Here is a 25,965-nt window from a genome sequence, read left to right as displayed (position 1 = left end):
CTCCGAGGCTCTACCATTAACCACCACCTGCGCCAGCGGCTGCTCATAAAGGAGTTTAACCCATGCAATGAATTTTGGACCAAAACCGAACTTAGCGAGGGTGGCCCACAAATATGACCATTCGACCGTATCAAAGGCCATCGAAGCATCGAGAGAAACCAAGATGGCCGGCTCACTAAGAAATCCCGCCCTCGCGATGACGCCGTGCAGACGACGAAGATTAAGTGCAGTATTGCGCTGGGGGATAAAACCAGATTGATCAGGGTGGACTAGTCCGCTAATCACCGTAACCAGTCGGTTTGCCAACATTTTCGCCAGTATCTTGGGTTCAGCGTTTAAAAGTGAAATCGGGCGATACGATGAGCAACGCTCGCGAGGCTTGCCGTCTTTATGAATGACCACAATGGAGGCCAGACTCTGGTCTCTAGGAAGAGACCCAAGATCTCGCGAAGCCGCGAACATACGTAACAGATACGGCGCCATTTTGTCTGGGCATAGTTTATACAGCTCAACCGGTATACCATTAGGGCCCGATGCTTTCCCTGAACGAAGGGAGCGAATAGCGAGTGCAACCTCATCGATGGAAAAATCCGCCTCCATTAACACCCCGTCCGACTCCGAGAGACTGGGCAATTCGAGATCACGTAGTAACAAGCACGAGTCCTCCTCCGGCAGGCACGAAACCGGCGCATACACGACTCAAAAGTGCTGTGCAAACACCTCAACTATCTCAACCGGGTCCACAACTCGCATTCCATCAGCTCTCTCAACCACAGGCACCACACGATTCAGTCTGTCTCGCCTGTCCAGCCAAGCAATTAACTTTCCTGCCTTATCACCCACGTCATAGAGTCGCCCCTGCTGCATACGATGCATTGCCTCAGCCAAGGCAGTCACCAGGGCCCTGTATTCAGTCTGCTTAAGAGCCAAAACATGCAATAATTCAGGCGTCACCCCAGCCTCCAATCGTTCCTCCAAAACCGCAATCTCAGCTTCCAAACTCACCACCTCTTCTTGGTTGCGCCGTTTCTCACCGGCGACTAGGGACAAAACCTGACCACGGATCACAGTTTTATAAGCCTCCCACAGTGAAACTGGGGAAGACACCGATCCCTCATTTTCGGCAAAATAGTAATCCATACATTTGACCACCTCAGACCTGAGCTTGGGGTTATGAAAGTGCCATGGATTAATCGGGGCAGTACGGCCCCCAGTGCCCAAACAGATGTCTAGATGGAGCCACATCGGGGAATGGTCCGAGATCCCCCTAGCCAAGTGTTTGATTTCACGCACAGATACCAACTGCACCATCGGCACAAGGAAATGATCAAGTCTCGAAAGACTTCCGTGAGCCCCCGAATGAAAAGTGTACTGAAGTTGGCCAGGGTGCAGCTGTCTCCAACAATCGGCCAACCCAAAGGCATCGAGGAATTTCCCCAACCATGACTGCGATGTAGGAAGGAGCCTGGGGGGGCTACGATCACTCTCACCATTAACCACAGAATTAAAGTCCCCACCCAGCAGGTATTTTAAATCACTCTGGTTCTGCTGACTGTTAGCAGCGACCTCTATTATTTTAACTTCCTACCTTTCTCCGCTGAATACAAGCGGGGTTGCTCTTCTCCTGATAAACACCGCCTCCCGCGTGGTGCCTGTCCGCCGGCTGTGGTCGCCCCGCCTAACGGGCTTCCCAGCGGCCGCGGCCGCCATCTTGTAACGGGTTGGCTCGAGCTAGAGCCTCGCCACACCCCCTCGCCATCCTCCTATTTTAACGGCCCCCATGTGTCAGCGGACGAGCGCAGCGGGCGCGCCGGAGTTGCGCCTGAGTTAAGCCCGTCTGCGCCCGTCCGTCACTCTGTCCCTCTTCTCATGTACACCCGCGCATCACTTGTTGCATGCCATAATCCTGCGCTTCCCCCACCTGAGTCTGTTCCCAGGTTGGTCTCTTTAGGCCTGTTTACCACCCGCAGCTCTTTTCCCGAAATAACACGGCCATATTCTATCTTAAGGCCCCTGATCTCGGACTCCAGACCTGGTCCCCACTTATTGACAAAACCCCCCCATCATTCCCTCTCAGTCTTATATCTTAATACCCGGTCTCTGGTCAGTCATCAACTCGACATTTTTCATCTTTTGGAGTCAGAACAACCCGACATCTTATTTTTGACCGAGACCTGGTTCACTGATGATTCTGCCCCTGATATCTTGGCCGCCACCCCCCCCCCGGTTATCACATACTACAAGTTAATCGTGCCCCCGGCAAAGTCGGAGGGGGAGTTGCCGCTATCTTTAAGCACCCGATTCGCTTCTCCATAGTACCCACTACCAGCATTCCTTCAGTAGACTGCCTGGTAATCCGACTGGAACTGCCATGATCCTCCCTTATATGTGTTCTGACCTACCGTCCTCCCTCATCCATGCCCAACTTTCCTGCTCAGTTTGGGGACCTCATCGCCCAGCTCTCCATCAACAATTCTAACATATTGGTCTTAGGCGACTTTAATTACTGGCCTTTGGACCCCCATGAATCTCCCAGTTCACTAGCCTTTACGGACCTCATGTCAGGTCTGAATTGCACTCAGCATATCTATTCGCCCACGCATATAAAAGGGCACATCTTAGACCAGGTGTGGTCATCTGGCTTGGACATATCAGCTCCCCTCATTCTGCCATGCTTATGGTCAGACCATTTTTTAATTACATTTACGTTAGGGATTCCCTGCCCCACCGCTAAGCCTCTAGAGACGAACTTCCTGGCCCGTAACTGGAATAGGTCAGATCTAAACACTTTTCACTCTATTCTTAGCTCCTCTGCTCCTTCTACCCCCGATCCACCTGCCTCTATTGACACTCAGTCACTAAACCTCACTCGCTGGCTCACCTCTGCTGCTGATGCAGTAGCTCCGCTAAAATTAGTCAGAGCCAGACGCTGCCACGATGCTCAAAGGTGGTTCACCGAGGACCTGAGAGCCCTTAAATTAGGCCTCCGCCAAGCAGAACGACGTTGGCGTCGAGGTTACTCCCCTGAGAATAAGGAGGTGTTTTCCTCTTTACTGAAAAATTATAAAATCGCCATAGCTTTTGCTAAATCCACTTATTTTTCCACTAAAATTATGGATTCTACAAATAAGTCGAAGGACATATTTGCCATTGTGGAAGAATTATCTAACCCAGCCAGACTCACATTAGGGCCACTTCCCTCCCAAACCCTGTGCGATTCCTTGAATATTTTTTTTATTGAAAAAATAGCAAAAATTAAATCCAGCATTGCTGCCCAAACCTTACCTGCTTGTCCCCTAACCTCTGAGCCCTCTAAATATTCCAACTCTTACCGTTGTTCCCCCCCATTCCGATGGCCATTTTTCTTTCGCTTCTGCACAAAATTTCTTCTGGCTCCCCTCGTAATTGCTGTCCTCCCTCGGTTCTTCGAGCAGCTTTCATCTCCTGTCCCGAGCCCCCTCTGGCCCTCATAAATAGTTCCCTGGCCACGGGGACTGTCCCTTGCTCTCTCAAACAAGCCGAGGTGGTTGCCATTTTAAAAAAACCCTCAGCAGACCCCTCCATTCTGAGCAACTACCGCCCTATATCCCTTCTCCCCTTCCTCAGCAAAGTTCTGGAATCGCACGTGACCCACACACTCAGCTCCTTCATCGAGGGCTCGGGTGTCTTGGATTCTAAGCAGGCAGGGTTTAGACCTGCGCATTCAACGGAGGCCGTCATTCTCTCCGTGATGGACGAATTGCGCAGAGGGGCTGATGTTAACACCCGACAAGCCCTGGTCCTTCTGGACTTATCGGCCGCCTTCGACACGGTCGACCATGGGATCCTGGTCGACCGTGTCGAGGAGGCCGGCATCCGGGGGACCGCCCTTGACTGGGTTCAGTCCTTTTTGACGGGACGACAACAAGCTGTCAGGCTGTCCCAGTTTTCTGCCACTCAGGTTGAGTTGTCCTGTGGTGTCCCTCAGGGCTCTTCATTATCCCCTCTTCTTTTTAATTTGTATTTAGCCCGTTACTCCGTGCTCTCCGCGGGTTGAGCGTTATTGCGTTCAACTACGCGGATGATATCCAATTGATTTTTAATATTGATTCTTCTGAGGATTCCACCTCTATTTTTCAAAATACACTCTGCTTCATCAGTGACTGGATGAGCTTAAATCGCCTGAAGCTCAACCCCGACAAGACTGAACTAATTCTTGTCGGGGGAGCCTCCAACCCATGGCAACCTTCCATCTGGCCTGCCAGTCTTGGAAGCTCTCCCTCTCCAGTCAACTCTGCCAAAAGTCTGGGTGTCATTATCAGCAACGATCTCTCAATGACTCCCCAGATCAGTGCAGTGGTGTCCGCCAGCCACTTCCAACTCAGGAAACTACGGAAAATATCCCGCCTTCTTACCACCGAAGCGCTTACGTTAGCACTCCTGGCGTTAGTGATTAGTCGACTCGACTATGCTAACGCGCTATACGTCGGTATTCCTGAGTACCAACAGAGAAGACTCCAGCTGATACAAAATCAGGCGGCTCGCCTGATTTTTCACCAGCCTAAAGATCAGCACGTCCGTCCACTCTTAAAGAGTCTTCATTGGCTGCCGGTTTCCGCCCGCTGCCAATTTAAGTTAGGCTGCACTATTTTTAAGTCTCTCTCTGGTCTAGGTCCCTCTTTTATTTCCTCTCTTCTTCATTCTTACACTCCGTCCCGTAACTTACGTTCATCTCAAATGGCCCTGCTATCCGTCCCGAGGTTCAAGAGGAAAAAACACGGGGGCCTGAGGTTTTCTCTATTGGCCCCATCCTTCTGGAACTCCCTTCCTCTCTCCCTCAGACTGGCACCTTCATACTCTGGCTTTAGATCACTTCTTAAAACCTTCCTTTTTACCATCTCGTATCCTTAGATTCTGTTTCCTCTTCATTTATTTTCATCACGCCCCAGCACAGCGCCAAGAAACCTAATGGTGTTAGCCGCGCTTAATAAATTCTTTTCAAATCAAATCAAATCAAACCCAACACAAGCAAGCCATCGGGCAGGGCTAGCACGACCTCACCCAAGTCGGCGAACGTGGTAGATTGCAGCCCAGGCGGAACATAGATAGACAGTATAGAAATCAGTTTACCCTCCCACCTCCCCGTAATGCCAGCATAGCGGCCTCTGTCATCCAACAATGTGGCATCTATCTCCAGGGGAAGGGAATTCCTGACCAGAACACCAGCACCCCTCGATCCCGATGTGAAGCCAGAATGTGCCACCAAACGATAGCCTCTCCTATTTAAAGCGTGACATGTATTGCCCACCAAGTGGGTCTCCTGGAGCAAGACCACATCCGGGGAACACCTCTTCAAGTATTGCAACACAATCCCACGCTTTATCCTGTCCCCAAGACCGTTGACATTCCAGCTCAATACCCTAAGTCCCCTACCCCCCCCCCATCCCAGAAGTTAACCAACCGCTCCCCCCACATTGAAACAGTCACAAGAAAGCAAGGAGAAAGCAGAACACAGCCTCGGAACAAACAAACAAACAGAAAAGAACCCCCCCACCACCCCCAAGGAACCCAACAGAGTCAAACCCCCCTCCCTGCACCCCTGCGGTAGACCTAGAAGCCACCCCAACTTGCAGTGTGCCTGTCGCCCCATTAAACTAACCTACAGAAAGAGAGAAAAGTCCCCAGAGGAGGAAGATTCCCTAAACCTCCCCCCACCCCCGGGCATTCACATCACGCTCAAAAGAAAGTCTCTTAGCCACTGCGATGAATTCCGGCTCGCCAACGTAGACTCACTGCTCCCGGTCCTCGACGCCTCCCTCAGCGCCTCTCGAGTCCTCCGGACCCTCATTTCGCGTCGATAAAGTGTCCAACCAGTCACTCACCACCTCCGGGCGGTCGAAGAAGAACGCACGATCTGCATGTTCGATTCTCAGGCGGGCCGGGAAAAGCTTAGCATATTTAAGTCCCAGTTCTCTGAGGCGCCGCTTCACACCCGTAAAGCCCATCCTTTGTTTCTGTACTGCCTGTGTAAAGTCCGGATAAAAACTTATGGAAACGTTCTCAAATTTGGTAGGCCCATTGGTTCGCGATGCTTGCAGGATAGCGTCTCTATCGCGAAAATTGAAAAGTCTAGCGATAATAGGCCGCGGAGCGGCTCCCAACTTCGGCTTGCCGCCCGGAACACGATGGGCCCTTTCCACCGCAAAGAATTTACTAAGACCCTTCGGCACCAGTTGCTTCAATACGAGTTCTTCCACCAGGATATCAACGGGCATATCAGCCGAATTCTCCGGGACACCAACGATGCGGACGTTATTGAGCCTGGCCCTGCCCTCAAAATCCTCCAACCGATTGGCAAACAGGTCACAAGCAGACCGAAGATTACGGACCGTGGTCTGGAGCTCCGAGACGTCCGTGGTCAAACTAGCGGTCGTGAGGTCAAGAGATTTGACACACTCGTTCGTTTTCCCAAGGTCCGCTCTGATGAGGGTAACATATGCAGCCACCGTGTCAATCTTAGCAGCCAGGGTTTCATATTGCTGGCCCATGTTGGATTGGACACTCGCAATAGCGCCCATAACGTCTTTCAGAGTCGGCTCCTCGTCATCAGGAGTACCATCACCAGCTTCCTCCAGGGCACCACTCGATCCGCCCGGGGAGCCCCTTGGTCGAGTAAATCGGTCAATGGTCTGAGATTGGGCGACCCCCCCCCCCCCCCCCCCCCCCCCCTCGGGACGAACCTCTAGCACCGCGTCTCTCGACAACTGTTCTGCCCGTCATGACGGGGACGAGGTTCCAGCAGGATTTGCGGAAACCAGGCAAAAACGATCTTCGTCGAGGCAGGCGCGTAGCTGCGAGTGAATAGGGGCACAACTCCAGCACCAGGTCGGCGGTTGCAGAGTCAGAACTCCGATCAAGAATTGGGCGGTCACACAAAGAGCAGAAACGAAACTGAAAGTAACCAGGGGCAGAGGGCGTGGCAAAACAGCCGTTGTTGTTCGATTGCCACCTGGGTACCTCGGAAACTCAAGCCCCCGGCTGGCACACGTTGTAGGCCTCCATGTTCCGGGCACAGCAAGTCCGGTGTCCGACGGCCAAAACGAATTTCGAAAAGGACGCTGGCATCAGCAGGGCATCAATAAGAAGTACCCGTCGCCGTAGTCAGGATAATAGACAGGATAGTCGCGGGAGGTGGAAGGGGTCTCGGGAGCCCTTAGCTCACGCGTCCATCTTGGAATCGCGCGAAGCTCTTCCCCCCATTTTCTTAAAGAATTCCGCTGGGAAGCCATTTGGTCCCGACACCTTCCCCGCCCTGAGCTTAGCCATGGCCACCCTAATCTCTTCTACTGTAATGTCAGCTTCCAGATCTTGACGATCTGCATCATCTAGGGCCGGTAAATCTTTATCCGCCATGTAGTGCAGGGCCTCTTCTGTTGTCCCCAACTCTCGTTCCTCATAAAAGGTCTCGTAGTACGCTGCAGAGGCTATCTGATCATCCGCTCTAGCCCAGTTCCCCCGTCCATCCCTCACCTTCTCTACCCACCTCCCATCCTTCTCCTTCCTACTCAGCCATGCAAGGAGCCGTCCGGACTTATCGCCCACATCATAGATCCGGTGTAGGGTCGCCAGAGCTTGCAGCCTTGCCTCCCCCGTTAGGAGGTGCTTATACTGGACTCGGATGTCCAGCAATCGCCTTAGTGTTCCTGTGTCATTGGTTGTCAAATGTTCCCGCTCTAGCTCGAGCATCTGTGTTTCCAGGGCTAGCATTTCTGCTTGGGTCTTCCTTTTGCCTTCAGCGAGGCGCGCATGTGCCCTGTCACGCATTACCACTTTCAGTGTCTCCCACAACGTTACTCTGGAGTCCACCGACCGTTCGTTTTCGGCTATACAGACCTTCAGGTCTGCCCGCAGGCCTTTCAGTACGTCTGCATTTTGGAAGTCCCAAGCCGTCAGTCGTAGCACTGTGGGTTGGCGGAGGTTCCACCCTCCCACTCTAAGCAGCAGAGGCGAATGGTCTGAGATACCTCGGGCCTGGTACTCCGCCACATCTGTGTGGCACAGTTCGTGTCTAGCCATGAAAACATAGTCAAGGCGGGAGTACACCTTGTGTGCCCCAGAGAAAAAGGAGTATTCTCTACTAGTTGGATGAATCCATCTCCAGGCATCAACTAGCCCTACCGTGTCCATAGCTGTAAACAGTGGGGTCGGGGCGTTAGGCCTATCCCTATCACCTATTCTGTCCGCCCTGAGGTCCATCACGTCATTGAAATCCCCTCCCAGGACCTGGGTCGTGTCGGACGTGTTGAGGAGTATGTCTACAACCCCCTTAAGTGTGGCTGCTTGGAGTTTGGGTGGTGCATATGCTGATATGAGCGTGTATTCCTTCCTCTTCCACTGGCCTCTCACCCCAACATATGTCCCCTGTGGATCAATCCAGGTCTGTGTTATATGCATGGGTGGGTACTTTCTAATCAGGATTGCCATCCCCCGTGAGACTGATGTGAAGCCTGCATGGGCCAGTACTCTATATCGCCCTCTCGCCAGGAAGGCGCAATTCGAGCCTTTCAGGTGCGTTTCTTGAAGGAGCACGACCTCTGCCCCGGACCTCTTCACATAATTGCTTACTAACCCTCGTTTGATTTTACATCCCATACCATTAACATTCCAAGTGAGGACCCTTAGGTCATCCAAGGACCCTGCCGTCCCCTCACGGTTATCGGTGGCCATGTCGTGTAGTAGAGGTGCTTTGTGGCCAGTGTCTCGGAGGCTGGGTTACCAGGTCTCGTGAGCGTGCGTTCGCATGACAAGCTTAAACAGGTTCCTTCCCCACCAACCCCCCAACCCCTTCCCGAGTCTACCCCTCCTCTCCCCTGACCATCAACAAAATAACTGCAAACAATCCCCACACAACCCCCCTCCCCACCTCCCCCACCCACCAGCTCCTTCTATGCTGCTAACATTGTTGGGGACTTTAGGGTAGAGAAGGTCTATCGCCCACCCGAAGCAAACCCTTAACACCCTATCTCTCGGACAGTAGTCCAAGAGCCGACAGGAGTTTCTTTCACCTCAAGATCAGAACAAACAACAAAATACATCAAGCAAGCGTGAAAAGAAAGTTTGTAGGGGGTGTAACAACTTGCGTGTACTCCAGCCGAGCCAAGGAGTTCTTGTCCATAGTACCCGCATTCAGGAATGGGAGTCCTGGGTAGTGTCCCGGGAGGCCCCACTCTCCCGTGTTGCATCCTGTTCCATCTCTCGGATCTCAGTCACCAGTGGATGTACGGCCTGCGTATCAGTGTTTTCGGTCGCGTCTTCTTCTCCTTCCGATTGGGCCCTTCGTTCTAGGCAGCGATATCTGGATCCTGCCTCACCCCTGGGGACTGGGGAGGCCGATTGGCTCTCAATGCGGGAGTTTTTTTTTTTTTTTTAAACCTTTATTGAGTTAATCAAAGTATGACAAGCGCAGGCCTACAACCACAGAGGCCGGCCGCAAACACAGGAATCAGATCAGGAGTCATGCATGTGTATACGACCAAATGATATCGACAATACAGATACAGCATGTGATTGTATATGCCTCAACGCAGAAGGATATCAAAGGTTTAATTTTAAAGTTATAAAGAAGCAGAAGTGGCTGTACTATCGGTGGCGTCACACCATAACATGAAGTTAAGAAGAGATGGGGGGGAGGTACCCCGCAGTGCAAACAAGACCAGGTGATGAGCAATATGAACCTTGGGCACACTATGCCCGCTGAGGCCGACGAGGAATAAAAGACAATGTAATAGCAAGCGATTAGCGAGCACACCCTCCCGAAAACCCACCCTCCGGAGACAGTAAGGTATAGGCAAGTATAGACGCCAAACAGAGAAAGAAAAAAGATAAGGAGAGACAGCCAACCCTACTGTAAGGGAGGAAAAACCCTACCCAAAGAAGAGGAAAGAAAGAAAGGGAACCATAGAACAAATCAAACTAAAATAACAAACCCCCCCCCCCAACACCCGCCACCCTGCACCCCTGTAATGGCTACGGCCTACCCCACTAACAGCGTGCCTGTCGCCCCGGAACACCCCAAAGAAGGGAAATAAAGAAAGCGGAGGAGGAGAAGAACAAACATACTCCCGGCCACCTATACCCCCCGCCATTAGCGACCTCCCCAAAACATATTGTCCATTATTAAAAGCAAGTATTAAGCACCAATATGGGGAGGACCTCAACCAAAACCACCCGACTCCCAGTGAGATACACAGTACAATCCCGGCATAGATCACAAAGCGTAGCTTACCCCAAATGTCAAAGACAACCATGACAGTTCGGTTCTTCACGATGATCTACGTCGCCAAAGCCAGCAATCTCGCAGAAAGCAAAGCGTCCCAGATAGTACAAAGCAGTGGCATCGGATCTAAGGCAGGATACAAGATGAAGTCAGCCCTGACCAGTGCGATTCTTTATGAAAACCCATGCCACCCAAGCCACAGTATTCATGTGGTAATCGAAACGTCCATAGCAGTTCGAAGCAGCTGAATCGGACCGAGGACAGGATACAAGATGGCGGCATCCACAGGACCAACGGGGAAAAATGAAGGAGATAAGCAGACCTCTCCGACGGTCACTAAAGAGCTGTTCTTGGCGATCAAAACCTTCGGCAACGATGTTTCGCGGAGCAGGAGTCATACCGGGAAAGCTAACTACGGTCTTAGGTGCAACATTCACGAGGCCAAAATCATCGACGTGAGCTGAGTCAGGCTGCCGCGCGGGAACCTCAGAACAGTAGGCCAAATCTTCCACTGGAACCACAGAATGCTGATCGTGTGTCGCAGCATCATCGTCCGGTCGCAAGCAGATATTTCCCAGCGTTTCTGACATTCGGTCATACGTGACTGTGAATTGGGAGTGGAGCGCCCCAATGGCGGCCATCACGGACCTCAACGATGGTGCGCCATCTGTCCTCTCCATCCCCCCCCCCCCCAAAGAGACGAAGCAGGACTCGAGCCCCAGACTCACTTCCGAGGCTCCAGGCACACACGAAGCCGATGGCAACAGCAGGCGCTCCCTCAGCTGGTGATCACGGCACCTTCGCCCACCGCGGGGGCCCCCCCTTCAACACCGCCGTCCCCAGCAGGGTCTCCGGGCGAGCGGCCCCCGACCGCGGCGCACGATGCACACCCTGTGTCACGAGACCGAGTCCTCAGTGCCAGCTGGTAACTGGATTGCAGATCGGAGATGCAGAAAAAGATCCGAGTACGGAAGACCGGACGAAACACTGGTTCCACAGCCGCTGTTGATCAATTCCAGCCCGGATGGGCTAGAAATCGAGGTCCCGGCTTCAGCCCTGGAGTAGGCCGAAAATGGAACACGACATAACTCCACCACCCAGTATGTTAGGGAGTCCGGGATTGCACCACCGGTATCAGGCGAGCTTCATACACACGGGAGTCCGGCGTAGGTAAAGGATAAATGACAGGATATGCGAGCTGCCGGCAGAGGTCGACGGAGCCGGGAGCTTAAGCAGCCATCTTGGATCGTAGCGTAGCTCCTCCCCTATGCGGGAGTTTTGTGTCTGTTTCGGGTAGGGAGTCGTAATCATCCTTCCGCGGCCCTGCGATCTCTGCGTCTTCGGTATCTCCCACGAGGTCGCCACATTCCAGGCTCTGTCAGGCGTCTCTCGCCTCTTCCTCATCTGTCCCTGCCACGGAGGCCGCTCCTCTAGCCATTGCCATGCATCATCAGGGTGCATGAAGAAATACGATTTCTCCCGATACCGGACTTTCAGCTTCGCCGGAAAGAGCAACATGTACTGTAATTTTAAGTCTCTTAACTTCGCCTTCACCGAATCGAAGGAACGTCGTTGTTTCTGGACTTCCTGACTGTAATCCGGGAAGATCATGATCACTGTGTTCTCAAATCGGATTTCTCTCTGTTTCCAGGCCTCCCTCAAAATAAGGTCTCGGTCCGCAAAATTCAGGAAGCGGGCAATAAGTGGTCGGGGTCTGGCCCCCTCCGGGGCTTTCGCAGGTAGAGCCCTATGCGCCCTCTCTATGATGAAGCAAGCGGAGAAGGGCGCCGCCGGGAAGGTTTTCCGCAGCCACGCATGTAGGAAGGCCGCCGTGTTTTTCCCCTCGATTTCTTCCCTAAAACCCACAAAGTGCAGGTTGTTGCGACGTGCCCTGTTCTCGGCATGCTCTACCTTCCAGTGGAGTTGTTTATGCGACGCCCGAAGGTCAGCCATGTCTCTCTTCAGCGTGGTGAGTGCATCCTTCGCCTCTCCCAGCCGGGTCTCTGCCGTGGTCACCCTCTCAGTCAGATTGCGAAAATCTTGTCGTAGGAGGGTAACTTCCGATCCCACTTCGCCAATCTTAACCTCAAGGGCGGCCCTTGACGCCTTTATATCGTCTCGTGACGCCTGGATGGCGTCCATCAGGAGCGCCGTATCTGAACGTGGTTCTTGCATGTCCGACCCCGCAGGATGCGGCGCCGATGTATACCGATCCCAGGTAGCTTGCCTCGGGGTCCGGGTTGTCATCTCCTTCTTTCCCATTATGGGTTCTCCTATCTCCGGCTGTGCCCAGGCCCTTCCACTGGGCGCTGATGTTGCTCCCACCTGTTATCCTCCGTCTGCCCAGGAGCCGGTCCTTGCTGCGGGGAGGGAGGTTCCCGTCAGCCACTCACCATCCCAGCGCAGAGCGTCGGCACCGGGTTCTGCACGTCCAAGGGGAGGGGGTTGTATCTCCCGGATCAGAGCCACCTTCTTCTGTGGTGCAAGCTTGTCGTTGGTGTCTGGATCAAGGAAGGCCCAAGACTTGTCGAGACCTTCTCGGGGATCTGCTGGGGGCTCTCCACCGTTAAACCTGCATCTGCATGAGATGAGGGTCATCAAGTCCGTCAGGACGACATGCTGGGTTCCTGGCCCCCGTCGTGAGGATCACTGTCGTGGCCGCCTGTCAATGTGGGCCCCTGGAGAGGCTTTGGGGGTCTCTCGTGGGTAGGCTAAGCGCCTTCTGATGTCGCAGTAATGGAGACAATATGGCGGGGCTCCGTAAGACACCCGGCCAAGGTCCCCCTGTAAGGGATGATGCTCCGGTCGTAGTCCCGCCTCAGGGATCCGTTGTAGCAGGAGCCGTCGTGTTCTTCACGAGATTGCCCCCGCAGCGGGATCGTTGTGGGCCTCCCCACCCCTTGTGGCACTCCGGGGGGATCCGGGCAGCGGGGAAGGCGCCTCTGGAGGGCCCGGGTTCAGCTTGCGGGGCCAGGCCTCGTGACCAGCAGTCACTCCTCAGTGAGCCCCCTCTCCGATGTGCAGGTGTCTGTCACAGCGGGGCCGGCAGGTCTCCAGGACCGACACCCCCATCGGTGGCTTGTTGTTCCCCGACGGCCGCCCCCGTACTCAGCAGACCGCGCCAGCCTCTTCAGCCTCGGGAGCCCGGGATCCGGACCCACCGCTTGTGGGATCAATCGGGTAAGCGGGACACGGGATGGGGGGGTCAGTCCGACTCCCCGGCCACTCACAGTTTCTCGTCCGCCGCTCCCCGGCTATCTCTCTGATTCTGGCCGTCCTCGGGCGCTTCAGCTCAGGGCGCCGCCATTTTGTGAGCCCGGGGGCGGTCACCACAGTCCAGCGCGGTGCTCCGAACTCTGCAATTATATGCCCGATCCCGGCCAATGTTCGTATTTACGAAATGCCCCAGCCGCCTCAGGCTCAGGAGGCCTCCCGGTGCAGGAAATTTGGGGTCTCTGGAGTGTTTGTGTCGTTGGATCAGGGTTAGCTCGGCGGAGCTCACCGGAGGTACAACCTAGTCGGCCATGTTGCTGGCCACGCCCCCGTGAATGCGCAGTCTTGCTGGCGAGATTTTATGATCTTAAGGTGCTTTCACTAGTGGGCTTCAAGCCCCGCCCCTCTGGCAAGCCATTGGGATAGAGGTTACTGTGACGTACTCCTTTCTCTTTTTTAGCCGTTCCCACTTGGACAGGCTCACCTGACTTCCTCCTGTCGCAAAATGATTCTTATCTTTATGGGGCCAAACACATGGCCCCATAAAGATAACAAACCTTTTACTTAAGAAGGAAAGCAGGCCAGGCCATCCAGGTGGGACGGCAGAAAAAGAAAAGTCTGTCATGGCGTGCAATTGTTTTATTTGGTATGAAAGTATGTTTACAAGACGTTCTTTGAAGAAGAAAAAAGACGTTCACTCAGTGCCCTATTTTTTGAACAAGAGAGCTGCAGTCTGTCTCTTACGTCTAGTTTGCGGGTAAAAGCCGAAAGAAGACTTGTGCTTCTCCGCTGACAAAGGCTTGTCATCTTTCTATGACTACTGCCAAGCCTCTAGTGCTTACTGCCGTTGCCAGCGGATCCGCCTCACTCGCGGGCGCAGGAGGAGGAAGAGGACGACGGGTCGGAGCTGTACCCGGAGGACCTCGTGTGCAAAAGCAGAGGAATGTGTGAGCTGTCAACAGAGGGGAGGGAGCACTATACCCGGTAGATCTCACCGACAGCTGGGCCAAGACCTCAGTTCGGGTGGTAGCTATGGCGTCACACTGAAAATCTGAGAGTTCACCCTAATTGTGGGTTCTCCCTGGTGCAAGGTGAACATCTTTGGTCTCTGAGGTGCAGGAAAGTAGGGCATTCCCTGCCAGGAGTTTTACTTCTTCCTGCAAGGGGGAGACCCACGGGCTCCCAGCTCTTTTTAGAGATACTTTCTTCACATCACCCTATATGCGCTGCCTTGGTGCACATTGCGGCGCAGCATTCTTTGTCCTTTGTTAGGCCTACCTGATTGACTGGATCTTTTTCTTCAGCTGCTATGGCCATATTGTGCCAGAATCCGACTCTGCTCTTCTTTCCAGTCCCCCGTCGTCCCACTCTGACGCTGTCCATTCTGTCTCTATTGCCGACTGATCACGACCTCCGGGCAGTCATCCTTTGTTGCTGGCTCGCTTGTCTAGCTGCTCTGCATGCTCCTGTGTGCGATCAGGGCACCCTCGTTTCAGCGTTTGCTTTTCCCTGTGATAGATTGCATCCTCCGGTGCATTCCCAGCGCAGGTCATTCGCCATCTTACGTTCAAACAAGCATTTACAATGCAATGGTCTCGGCATTATTAAAGGTAGAGCTATTGGCATTGTTCATGACATTTTTTCTTTTTTTAAAATCATAAATAAATGGCTTTGTCATTTACATTGCCAATAGTTTAATCGTTAAATAAATGGCATTGTCATTTACAATGCCAATAGCTTAATAGCTCGCAAATGCATGGCCTATAGCATTGACACACACACAAAGCCACACACACAGAGCCACACACACACACACAGAGCCACACACACAGAGCCCCACACACAGAGCCCCCCACACACACAGAGCCCCCCCACACACACAGAGCCCCCCCCACACACACAGAGCCCCCCCACACACACAGAGCCCCCCCACACAGAGCCCCCCACACACAGAGCCCCCCCACAGAGCCCCCCCCCCGGCCCCCACCCCCCCCACAGAGCCCCCCCACAGAGCCCCCCCCACAGAGCCCCCCACAGAGCCCCCCCTACACACCCAAAGCCACACATACACACCCAGAGCCACACACACACCCAGAGCCACACACACAATAGCTCGCAAATGCATGGCCTATAGCATTGACACACACACAAAGCCACACACACAGAGCCACACACACACACAGAGCCACACACACAGAGCCACACACACAGAGCCCCCCCCCCCACACACAGAGCCCCCCCCCACACACGCCCCCCCCACACACAGAGCCCCCCCCCCCACACACAGAGCCCCCCCCACACACACAGAGCCCCCCCCACACACACAGAGCCCCCCCCCCCACACAGCCCCCCCCACAGAGCCCCCCCCACAGAGCCCCCCCCCCAGAGACCCCCCCCCCAGAGCCCCCCCCACAGAGCCCCCCCCTGATCCCCCCCCCACAGAGCCCCCCCCACAGAGCCCCCCCACAGAGCCCCCCCCACAGAGCCCCCCCACAGAGCCCCCCCACAGAGCCCCCCCACAGAGCCCCCCCCACAGAGCCCCCCCCCACAGAGCCCCCCCCACAGAGCCCCCCCACAGAGCCCCCCACAGAGCCCCCCCACAGACCCAGAGCCACACATACACACCCAGAGCCACACATACACACCCAGAGCCACACATACACACCCAGAGCCACACATACACACCCAGAGCCACACACACACACCAGAGCCACACACACACCCAGAGCCACACACACACCCAGAGCCACACACACACCCAGAGCCACACACACACACCCAGAGCCACACACACACACACACCCAGAGCCACACACCCACACACACCCAGAGCCACACACCACACACACCCAGAGCCACACACCCACACACACCCAGAGCCACACACCCACACACACCCAGAGCCCCACACACACCCAGAGCCACACACCCACACACACCCAGAGCCACACACCCACACACACCCAGAGCCACACACCCACACACACCCAGAGCCACACACCCACACACACCCAGAGCCACACACCCACACACACCCAGAGCCACACACCCACACACACCCAGAGCCACACACCCACACACACCCAGAGCCACACACCCACACACCCACAGCCACATACACACCCACCCAGAGCCACATACACACCCACCCAGAGCCACATACACACACAGGAGAGCTAGCACAACGAGGGGACAGGGAAGCAAGCCCAGCCAGGGGGCAGGGAAGCAAGCCCAGCCAGGGGGCAGGGAAGCAAGCAAGCCCAGCCAGGGGGCAGGGAAGCAAGCAAGCCCAGCCAGGGGGCAGGGAAGCAAGCCCAGCCAGGGGGCAGGGAAGCAAGCCCAGCCAGGGGGCAGGGAAGCCAGCACAGCCAGGGGGTAGGGAAGCAAGCCCAGCCAGGGGGTAGGGAAGCAAGCCCAGCCAGGGGGCAGGGAAGCAAGCCCGGGCAGGGAAGCCAGCACAGCCAGGGGGCAGGGAAGCCAGCACAGCCAGGGGGCAGCGGAGCAAGCACAGCCAGGGGGCAGGGGAGCAAGCACAGCCAGGGGGCAGGCACAGCCAGGGGGCAGGGGAGCAAGCACAGCCAGGAGGCAGGGGAGCAAGCACAGCCAGGGGAGCAGTTGTAACGCAGCACAAGCACTAACTATCATTACATTCTGCGATTGGGTAATTGAACAACCTTTCGCGATAATACCCTTCTCCAATCATCAATGGACCACATTTCCCACATCAAAGTTGTTCTTGGCTCCCGTTGTGCCAAATCTGACTCCTACCAGTGTATGTTTAAAAAAAAAAGAAACTTTATTGACAACTTGTGGCTATTGCATGTCACTAACAGCAATTAATAGCAGCACAAACAACCACCTTATCAAAAGAAAAAGGCAACGAGGGGAGGGGTGGAGGGGGGTGAGGAGCTCACGCACACACAAGCAACGAGGGGGGAGGGGGGGTGGAGGAGCTCACGCACGCAGAAGGCACAAGGGGGGAGGGGGGTGAGGAGCTCACGCACACAAGCAACGAGGAGGGGAGGGGGTGAGGAGCTCCCGCACACAAGCAACGAGGGGGGTGGGGAGCTCACGCACACAAGCAACGAGGGGGGAGGGGGGGTGAGGAGCTCACGCACACAAGCAACGAGGGGGTGAGGAGCTCACACACTCTCGCAACGAGGGGGGAGAGGGGGTTGAGGAGCTCACGCACGCAGAAGCCACGAGGGGGGAGGGGGTGAGGAGCTCACGCACACAGGCAACGAGGGGGGGAGGGGGTGAGGAGCTCACACACGCAGAAGCCACGAGGGGGGTGAGGAGCTCACGCACACAAGCAACGAGGAGGGGAGGGGGGTGTGGAGCTCACGCACACAAGCAACGAGGGGGGAGGGGGGTGAGGAGCTCACGCACACACAAGCAACGAGGGGGGAGGGGGTGAGGAGCTCCCGCACACAAGCAACGAGGGGGGTGGGGAGCTCACGCACACAAGCAACGAGGGGGGGAGGGGGTGAGGAGCTCACGCACACAAGCAACCAGGGGGGAGGGGGTGAGGAGCTCACACACACAAGCAACGAGGGGGGAGGGGGTGAGGAGCTCACACACACAAGCAACGAGGGGGGAGAGGGGGTTGAGGAGCTCACGCATGCAGAAGCCACGAGGGGGGAGGGGGTGAGGAGCTCACGCACACAGGCAACGAGGGGGGGAGGGGGTGAGGAGCTCACGCACGCACGCAGAAGCCACGAGGGGGTGAGGAGCTCGCGCACACAAGCCACGAGGGGGGAGGGGGGTGAGGAGCTCTCACACACACACAAGCAATGAGGGGGGGGGTGAGGAGTTCACGCACGCAGAAGCCACGAGGGGGGAGGGGGGTGAGGAGCTCACGCACACAAGCAACGAGGGGGGTGAGGAGCTCACGCACACACAAGCAACGAGGGGGGTGAGGAGCTCACGCACACACAAGCAACGAGGGGGGTGAGGAGCTCACACACACAAGCAAGGAGGGGGGGAGGGGGTGAGGAGCTCACGCACGCAGAAGCCACGAGGGGGGAGGGGGGTGAGGAGCTCACGCACACAGGCAACGAGGGGGGGGGGAGGAGGTGAGGAGCTCACGTACACAAGCAACGAGGGGGGAGGAGGGGAGGAGCTCATGCACACAAGCAACGAGGGGGGATGGGGTGAGGAGCTCACGCACAAGCAACGAGGGGGGAGAGGGGGTTGAGGAGCGCACAAACAAGCAACGAGGGGGGAGGGGGTTGAGGAGCTCACGCACACACAAGCAACGAGAGGGTGAGGATCTCACGCACACAAGCAACAAGGAGGGGACGGGGTGAGGAGCTCACGCACACAAGCAACGAGGAAGGGAGGGGGGTGAGGAGCTCACGCACACAACCAACGAGGGGGGAGGGGGGTGAGGAGCTCACGCACACACAAGCAACGAGGGGAAGGGGGGTGAGGAGCTCCTGCACACACAAGCAACGAAGGGGAGAGGGGGTGAGGAGCTCACGCACACAAGCAACGAGGGGGGTGAGGTGCTCACGCTCGCAGAAGCCACTTAAATGCAGCACTTTTAGTTTCTTATTCATCCAGAAGATGATTTTCATCTAAATGCTTAATATATGCCTTTCACTCTGAAGCTATGATAAAGGCCCAAATGCTGTTATGACAATACCAGCCCAGTGTGCTGAACAATAGTTTTCACTGCATGTCCCTGTCAGCCTCCCGAGAGGTGCACCTCTATGGCACAAAACATGTCATCGTTTAGCAACAGCCCTTACTAAGAGGCCTATAATTGTAGGAGCATGACCCTGCTCACTTGCCTGTGCCGATTTGAAGTGCGAAGTCAGAGAGCTTATGTTGCTGCACAAGACTTCAGATTCCAGTGTTCCCAATCTGTCACCTTTCAGGCACACCAAGAGTAAATGCGCCATATGAGTCTTGAGGGGAATCGTTAAACCTGCGCACTAAACAATCCCCCACATTCCAACCCACAAAGGCATCTGGGAGAGTGTGTAGTCAAACGCCTGCCTGCCTGGGTAATCAATGTAATATCCTCTCCCCGCAGAAGGAAAACGACATTTCCTTGTGCTCAAGATGGGAAAACCGGATTGTGCAGTGCGAGCAGTAAAGTCGGCCTTAAATCAATTTGATCCAAGTGAAGTTGCTGCCCTGCGTGCGCCCGCGGAGCAGGGCTGTTTATTTATTTCCCACTCCGCACCGCTCCCTGCACATCTGGCACATTTAACGCGCGCATTCCCGGTGCTTGGGTGGCAGCATGTTTCCGTCAGTTTTACCACCACCCAATTGCAGCTGCCACCCAGAGCAGGCACTGTGGCCTCAAGAGCCGTCCACACAGGTAGCGCACACATGCGCAGCGCTGTCCTCACCTGTCTCTTTGTCCCGTACGTCATCCAGGTGGGTCCCAAGTCGTTTCAAGGTTAGTTGGAACCTTTACCCACACGCCCCGGGGCATGTATAAAATCTCCATTTCCACCACCCCCAGTCGAACTGGCATAACTCCCAGGAGCAGCCGATAATGCTGAGCGGGACTCCAGAAAACTGCTTTCGGCCCGGGCGAGTTGCACCGCCATGGTTGAGGGGGGCGCTTAGTCGGGCAAGTCTACTGTTGATCAGTTGGTAGAGCAGAGGACAGCAGTCCAATAACAGGCGTCCTTGGAGCGTATGTTCGAGTCCGTATCTATGTGTTTTTGCCCCGAGTGGCATGAGCAGGGAGCACTGGCAGGGAGGGGTCGGCCGCTCATCGCTCTGACCCTGCGAGGGACACCTACCTCCCTTTACTCTGCGCTTTTCCTGTGTGGGGTGGATGGTTCCGGTGGACTCCGTTGGAATGCAGACATCGTGGTTCCCGTTCTAGATAAGCGAGTCTCGGGGGACTGTGAGCGGCTGCTCCACTCGTCATACTCATCCTCGTCGTCAATGTACCTGAAATACGACGCAAAATGGCGGCCGCAACTCCAATAATTTCGGATTCGGCGGCGTGTTTAAGGCGTTCTGAGTGACGGGTGACGTCACAGGGCGAAAGAACGCCAAAAACACGCCCCCGAATCTGAAAGAGACGGGGCTTCATTTGAGTGACTCCCCTCTCCTCCAATGGCTGGCCTCCGTTTAGGAAGCCAGCCAATGGAAAAGAGGTGAAGAGGTGGAGGAGAGGCGGGTTCCAAGCCCCGTCTAAAAATCATTAAATCTCCGACCAAAGACTGCGCAAGTGCAGCCTTTAGGTCCTCGCCCTAAAAATGGGTCTTCCTCGCTACTGCCAGTGCACGCCGGTCTTGTTGCCCTCTCACTCCGCACATCTCGCATTTGTCGGTGTGCTGCTCTACCTGGGCAGTTTCTCTCTGCCCTGTGCTTCCTTGTCAGTGGTGTTTCTCCCTGCCCAGTGGTGTGTGCTTCCCTGTCAGTGGTGCTTCTCTCTGCCATGTGTGCTTCCCTCCCAGTGCCGCTTTTCAATTCCCCATTGTGTGCACTGCCCTGTCAGTGCTGCTTTTCAATTCCCCATTGTGTGCACTGCCCTGTCAGTGCTGCTTGCCCCTGCCCTGTCAGTGCCCCTTCTCCCTGCCCTGTAGTGTGCGCTGCCCTTTCGGGTTCCCCTATTCCTGCCCTGTAGTGTGTGTACTGCCATGTCAGGGGTGTTTGTTTCTGCTCTATGGGGTGCGCTGTCCTGCCCTCTGTGCTGTTTCTCCCAACTGTGCTGCCTTGTCCGTGCCCCTTCTCCCTGCCCTATGGTATGTTTCTGTCAGTGCTGTTTCTCCCAGCCGTGTGGTATGTGCTGAACCGCTTCTCTCTGCCCTGTAGTGTGCGCTGCCCTATCAGTCTCCCTTCTCCCTGCCCTCTGGTGTGTGTTTGTCAGTGTCGCTTCTCCTTGCTCTGTGGTGTGTGCTGCTCTGTCGGTGCCCCTTCTTCCAACCCTATAGTGTATTTTTCTCTGTCAGTGCCTGTACCTTGCATATGGACAGGCCGCCACTTGCAGATCATCAACAGTTTCATGAAGTTTATTTTGTTGTGCTTTACTAAACTGTCGTCTCTGGGTCGTCTTCCCTCCTCGGGTTTGCCTTCCGTGTGGCACCAGCGGTCTCTGCTGTCCCGAGCTTCGCATCCTTTGTTCCTCACTGGGTGCAGTGCCCACTACTCCGTACCAGAGCAGTGGAAGTGAGACAAGAACCACCACCACTGCTGCCGTGTGGTGCAGTGGGACACAAGGAAGAGGCAAGGCGCACTGACCGCTGGGCATTTCCCATTGGACTAGAGCCACGGTCTCTGCCGCTTCCCTTCCTATATCGGGAATGGGTTACAGTTACACAATTTAAAACAAGTACGAGATGACGCGCCATGATGAAGGTACAGTCCGGGTGGCTCCCAGGCGGCGAAGCGAGACATAGAAAGTGCGGTACGACTGGTCCTATGCAATATGTAGTATTCCAGTTCGTGTATCACTTGCTGTTTGGCTTTCTTCGGAACTCTTCGCGCACCATTGGCTCTGCGGTACTTAGGGCTGTCTCGTCACATCTCTAGCCTGGAGTCCGCCGCTCATTGAAGAAATGACTTGAACCATGCCGCTTTCTGAAACAAGTCGGCCTGGAGCGGAGAACAGCCTAAGAGACGCGGGAGGGCACGAGCGTGACGCCGTGAGCGTTCACGTTGCCGTTCCCTGCGGCTCGTGCCAGTGGCGGCGCCTGCAAGCGGTCTTAGAAGCGCGTCCACAGACCGGTTTCTGCTCGTGCACCGGTCTGTACTACTTGGGAGGCTCAACACAATGACAATAAGGCTCGCTAGCGGCAGCGCTTCGCGCTGCAACGCCAGGCGAGCCCTAAAAATGAATAGGTCACTGAAAACAGGAATATCAAGATTTAACGAAATGCCAGTATCAACAGGTTAGTATGGTCTAAAAGGCTAGCATAGCTCTTCTGAAATGCAACTGGGACAGAGACCATCTTTTTCTTAACCGAAGAGCACATACACATTAGATAACTCAAGTATGAAATGTTTCAACGCCCTCTCTTTTGGTGCCTTGACCTCTCCAGTGCCCTATGCTCACCCCGTGCTTTGAGACAACTTCACACATTAAAATAACGAAAGCAATCGAGCACAATTCAAAGTTATTTGTGGATTCAAGCTTGATGTACAGGCACTAAAAGCTAGATTTAAGAGTACAAAACTAATTTTGCATTTAACAAGTTTCTTTTGTCCGATGGAAGTGTAGTGAGCAATCACCGCAAGAATGCCATGCAAGTTGGTGGACAACCAAAAACGTACCTATTTATGGGCATTCACAAAGTGTTCATCGAACCTTTTCCACCATAGAAACAATTGGAGATTTACTTCTCACGAGATTAAGTGCTTATCCCTTTTTCCAGGGCAGAAAGGGGGAAGGTGAACTCCTGAAGTTGTTAGGAAAGTAAGTGATGGGATTACTCCAAGGAAAAATACATTTCGACAAAAAAGAATTTCTTTTGCACTTTATTCCTCGTGTGAAAACAAGACACATTGGTATCCAAAATTAAACTGTACAAATTTTTCAGAATGTTGCTGGAAAGCTACGAATTACAGCACGTTCTGCGTAACCAGATAAAGTTGTGAGCACGCCCAAATTGTAGCTCTGTGCCTAAACCAGGAGATAAACCCAAGTATACCGATTTAGGCCTTTCTGAGAATCCAGTTCTTACGAATGACCAGGTGAACAAGTAGTTTCAAAGAGCAGATCTTCTCTGGAAAATACTAGTTTGGGTGGGGGCCACTAACAATTAAGCAAAGCACAGAGGAGCATTTATAACGATTGGATCTTCGATTTATGAAGGCGATTGAGGCAAATAAATTAATTATCGGAGCAAACAAAATAAATGGTTAGCAAAAAGTAAAAAAGCTGAATAAATTCCAATACGAAGCAAATACAGCTAAACAAGAACTATACTACCTCCCAGCTGTCACCTAGTGTATAACTGAAGAAGATGAACCTTATGCTTTTTTTGTAGCTTATATAGCGCAAACTCGACCCGAAGGTATTGGTGCGCTTTATATGAGCAGCAGTCATATTACACAAGGACACATTTATTTTTGATATGCCCAGGGAGATTAAGTGATTTGCCCGGAATCACAGGAGCCGATGCGGAGTTCAGAAACCACCTCTTCAGCTCCAAAGTCTGCAGCTCTGACCGTTAAGAAACATCCTCTCTACATCTGTACACTATGACAGGAGCCCATCACTAAATAGTCAACTAACAGAACTAAAATTGTGAAAACCAGGCAAATAAAATAACCAAATACCCTGCGGACAGTTTCCCAAAACAATATTGAATAAGGGGCTACCGCAACGTAAATGCATGCAGACAGCAGTTTTGTTCTCCATGCCTCGAGCAGCATCGAGACTCCAGGCATTCCTTTCAGCACTGCAGACCGTAGTTGCACGGTAGTTGCTCTACTGCAAATCACTTAATCTCCCTGGGCATACCAAAAATAAACGGTTAGAGGATGGTGGCAGGCAGAAGCCACATTAAGACTTAGATAATGTTGGGCTTGAGAGCCAAAGAAGTGAGCCAGAGCCAGCAACCTGGCTGAGCCTGTCTCGAGTTTTCAATGGCTCGCCCACCTGTAGTTGCACACCATTTAAAAAGGTGATTAGCCAAAATGTTGGTCTTTTTGTTACGGAGTCCATATACCTGCCTTAGCAGCCTTCCACTGGAGGGAGAGCACACTCTGCACACAGACAGAAGGAGGAAGAGAGACACAGATGGAGACTACTGACAGAGAGAAGTCGGCTGCATCCAGATCTTCCTTCCAGTTCTTGGTAAGTACCACTACCCCATCCGAAATTCACTCCAACCCACTGCAAGAGAAATAAGGAGTCTTATCTTTGGACAAAAATGCTGTCCCATGTGATGCAGCATCTGCTTGGTATGCGGCCCGAAATCAAAGAAATGTTTCTCACTCCAAAGACTAGAGAGGGTCCATTACAATCACCCCGGACCTAGCCTTGCTTTCCCAACTCTCGTTTTTACAGAAATGGATGAGCTAACAAAGTAACCGAGCGCACCCTGCATGAGCCGAGCTATGAAACTGGCAAGTCATTCATGCAACAAAATAAGTCCCTTCACAATTCAAACAAGCATTGAAAATTGAAATTTATTAAGTTAAAGCCAGTTGCTTTGCTATACAATACCATTAGCAAAGCAAATGCCTTTAACTTAATGAAAGGCGAGACCTATTGCATTTTCAATGCTTGTTTTGGGATTAAGTGGTTACTTTGAAATTGCACGTTCACTGTAAAAAGTCCGAAAAAATGCTTGCCAGCTTGCTGGCAATGAATATGCCAAGGTTCGGTATTGAAATTCACTTTATTGGACTGGCATTTAATTCAAGTCCTTGTATTCTTGTTTGCTGGAAAGTTCTACTACTGCAGCAGCTTTGCTAAGGGAGTGACACATTTGTATTTCAACAATGGCACTGTGAAGACAGCAAAGGGCACCGTCTTGCTGTAATACCAGACCTTGGCTAAGCCCTATCTCACCATAAGCATGGAGAGGCACAATCGGCATCATTTCACTCAACTCCACACACTTCTACTCCTCAAAATGAAACTCTATATTACACATTTCCGTTCCACACTGTTTCCATTCCACACCACATAATTCACACCACATAATTTGACAACAAACCACATAATTCAACTCAACAACACACCACATTCATCCAATCCACACAATAGAATTCCACACCATGCCACAAAATTCAACAGGACACCACATAATTAAACTCCACAACATACCACTCCACAGCACAAGTGTAATTTCTAGCTAATAAAAGGGATGTTACATTGTTTTGAATATATCTAGATCACACATCCGCTTTTAGATAGAAGGGTCTCCCTGACTCCAGGTGAAGGACCACTCTCTATCGAACTGGATTTTTGGAGAGCGTGGGTTCTCCTATGATGAAACATGGCACCTGATGGTGTGTGAGAACATCTTGTCACATGTTTGTGTGTGTCCAATAAACAGATACGACTCAGAGGATCACGAGGGACCAAGAAAAGGAACCAGTGCCATCTATGAGCAAGGATCCTCCAGTATAGTGAACTTGAGCATCTCAATCCTTACAAATATGGAGATGGGGGTGCTATTCAAAGGGTTAGGTTTCGTCCCAACGCCAGTAAGTGATCTGTTTGCCTTATGTATAGAGCTAGCATAATATTTTAGGCGCATCGAGTTACAGTGCTTCTTTGGAAACCAAGCTAGCTACGTAGAAGAAGAAAAAATCACAGGATTGAGAAAAAACATCGACCTTTGTGCCTCCAACCCAATCCTTACCATGTGAAGCATTAGCATTCAAAGAAGCTTTCATCAAAGAAATAGATGGAATTGAGTGCCATGCCCATAGGTTTTTCAAGAATCTTAATACATACGAATAACATGCCCTAGAGACTCTAAAAAAGAATATCGATCTGGTCATAAAGCTAGCAGGCAAAGGGGGAGCTATATTGGTGATGAACAGAGCTATGTATGACACTGAAT

General features: G+C 53.4%; 1 protein-coding gene across 2 annotated transcripts in view; it reads left to right on the top strand.

Moving 5' to 3' along the window:
• Window positions 1–25,965, top strand: part of DDX46 (DEAD-box helicase 46) — a 1,223,843-nt gene that overhangs the window by 52,621 nt on the left and 1,145,257 nt on the right. The gene's annotated exons all lie outside the window — the stretch shown is intronic.

This window comes from Lissotriton helveticus, chromosome 7 (assembly GCF_964261635.1).
Source record: "Lissotriton helveticus chromosome 7, aLisHel1.1, whole genome shotgun sequence".
Taxonomy (NCBI): domain Eukaryota; kingdom Metazoa; phylum Chordata; class Amphibia; order Caudata; family Salamandridae; genus Lissotriton; species Lissotriton helveticus.
This window is presented reverse-complemented; position numbering and strand designations above follow the sequence as displayed.